The sequence below is a fragment of the Colobus angolensis genome, unplaced genomic scaffold, assembly GCF_000951035.1.
Source record: "Colobus angolensis palliatus isolate OR3802 unplaced genomic scaffold, Cang.pa_1.0 Scaffold88, whole genome shotgun sequence".
NCBI lineage: Eukaryota > Metazoa > Chordata > Mammalia > Primates > Cercopithecidae > Colobus > Colobus angolensis.
Window position 1 is genome coordinate 6,829,784 of NW_012122709.1, and position 2,667 is coordinate 6,832,450.

A 2,667-nucleotide genomic window follows, 5' to 3' on the forward strand; every position below is an offset into this window, starting at 1 on the left:
GTGGTGGCACGTGCCTGTAATCCCAGCTACTCAGGAGGTTGAGGCAGGAGAATTTGCTTGAGCCTGGGAGGCGGAGTTTGCCATGAACCGAGATCGTGCCACTGTACTCCACCCTAGGTGACAGAGTAAGACTCCATCTTGGAAAAAAAAAAAAAACAAATGACTCCTACTGGGTCCCTGGAGACTATTTTCTATATTATTACAGCATGAGGTATGACTCTACCTTCCATGTAGAAAGTACATTCTCTAGATAAAAATATATCCAATTAGGCTTTTATTCTACTTAATTTGTCTTTTTAGCTCCTTATTTTTTTAATTTTTTTTTGAGACAGGTTCTCATTCTCTCACCCAGTCTAGAGTACAGTGGCGTGATCTTAGCTCACTGCAACCTCTGCCTCCTGAGTTCAAGTGATTCTCCTGCCTCAGCCTCCAGAGTATCTGGGATTACAGGTGCCCGCCACCACACCCAGCTAATTTTTGTATTTTTAGTAAAGACAGGGTTTCACCATGTTGGCCAGGCTGGTCTCCAACTCCTGACCTCAGGTGATCCACCTGCCTCGGCCTCCCAAACTGCTGGGATTACAGGCATAAGCCACCGTGCCCGGCCTATTCTATTTTTTTCTCCTTATTAGATAATTTGGACCTATACAAGCATTGTTCCCATGACTGTCTTTAAAAACCCAGTAAGGAAAAGGATAAAAACTTTTCTTGATTACCAAGAACCATCTCATTTGTTTTTTTGGTCAGGAGAAACTGTCCCCAAAGCTGCCTCCTAGGACAAGAGCCTCTGCTTGATCTAAGCAGAGGAAACGAGAGCACACTTTTCAGTGTGAGTGTTCGCTGGCCCATGTCTGCTCTGATCTTATAGACAATGGGACAATATGGTAAATGGGAACCATATTGTTTATTTTTTATTTTTTATTTTTTTTTAGATAGAGTTTCGCTCTTTTTGCCCAGGCTGGAGTGCAATGGTGCAATCTCGGCTCACTGCAACCTCTGCCTCCCAGGTTCAAGCAATTCTCCTGTCTCAGCCTCCAAAGTACCTGGGATTACAGGCACCTGCTAATTTTTTGTATTTTTAGTAGAGACGGGGTTTCACCATGTTGTCCAGGATGGTCTCGATCTCTTGACCTCGTGATCCACCCGTCTTGGCCTCCCAAAGTGCTAGGATTACAGGCGTGAGCCACCGCGCCCGGCTAATTATTTTTTTTGACATGGAGTCTCTCATTGTTGCCCAGGCTGGAGTGTAGTGGCACTATCTTGGCTCACTGCAACCTCCGTCTCCCAGGTTCAAGCAATTCTTGTGTCTCAGCCTCTTGAGTAGCCGGGATTACAGGCACAGGCCACCACGGCCAGCTAATTTTTGTATTTTTAGTAGAGATGAGGTTTCACCATGTTGGCCAGGCTGGTCTCGAACTTCTGACCTCAGGTGATCCGCCCGCCTCGGCCCCCCAAAGTGCTGGGATTACAGATGTGAGCCACTGCGCTCGGCCAATTTTTTTTTTTTTTTTGAGACGGAGTCTAACTCTGTCGCCCGGGCTGGAGTGCAGTGGCTGGATCTCAGCTCACTGCAAGCTCCGCCTCCTAGTTCAAGCGATTCTCCAGCCTCAGCCTCCCGAGTAGCTGGGATTACAGGTGCCTGCCACCACTCCCAGCTAATTTTTGTATTTTTACTAGAGACGGGGTTTCACTGTGTTGGCCAGGCTGGTCTTTAACACCTAACCTAGTGATCCACCCACCTCGGCTTTCCAAAGTACTGGGATTACAGGCGTAAGCCACCATGCCCCGCCAATCCTGCAGATTCTAAACGAAGCTCTTAATCACTCCTGGGGGTTACAATGAGAAAGCAAAACACTGCCCTTAACATTAACTGGTCTGACACAACTAGTCCTCAGTGTTGTTTGAAGCTAGTCTGTGCTATCTCCATCTGTTTTTGTTTTGAGACCGAATCTCACTCTGTTACCCAGGCTGGAGGGCAGTGGCGCAATCCTCGCTTACTACAACCTCCGCCTCCTGGGTTCAAGTGATTCTCTTGCCTCAGCCTCCCGAGTAGCTGGGATTACAGGCACCCACCACCACATCTGGATAATCTTTGTATTTTTAGTAGAGATGGGGTTTCACCATGTTGGCCAGGCTGGTCTCGAACTTCTGACCTCAGGTGATCTGCCCGCCTCAGCCTCCCAAAGTGTTGGAAATACAGGCATGAACCACCGTGCCCGGCCACTATTCTTTTGGACACCTCACAGAACATCAACATGAAATAAGTTCACTCCAAAACCATGATAGAGTGATATAAAACAAGTCCACTGCCTAATTTTGTCTATGTACAGACAAAATTAGTGTCACTGCCATCCACAAAATACCAAACATCCTTCTCTCCAGGTTAATATGAGTGACTGCAACTTCTTTACCAATCATGGCTTCAGCCTTGCCCTAGTCTACCCTCCCTGTAGATAAGATTTATTGATACTTGAGTCCAGGAAGTTGAGGCTAAAGTGAGCTGAGACTGCACCACTGCACCACTCCAGCCTGTGTGCCAGAGTGAGACCCTATCTCAAAAAAAAAAAAAAAAAAAAAAAGAAAAAGAAAATAATTTATTGAGAAACCAAAGCATAGAATTGTGCTTGCTTTCTGACAGCACAAAATCTGGAGCAAACCCCTGTTTCC

General features: G+C 46.5%; 1 protein-coding gene across 1 annotated transcript in view; it reads right to left on the reverse strand.

The window, feature by feature from the left end:
• RPGRIP1 (retinitis pigmentosa GTPase regulator interacting protein 1) overlaps nt 1–2,667 on the reverse strand; it is a 73,212-nt gene that overhangs the window by 69,756 nt on the left and 789 nt on the right. The window lies entirely within an intron of this gene.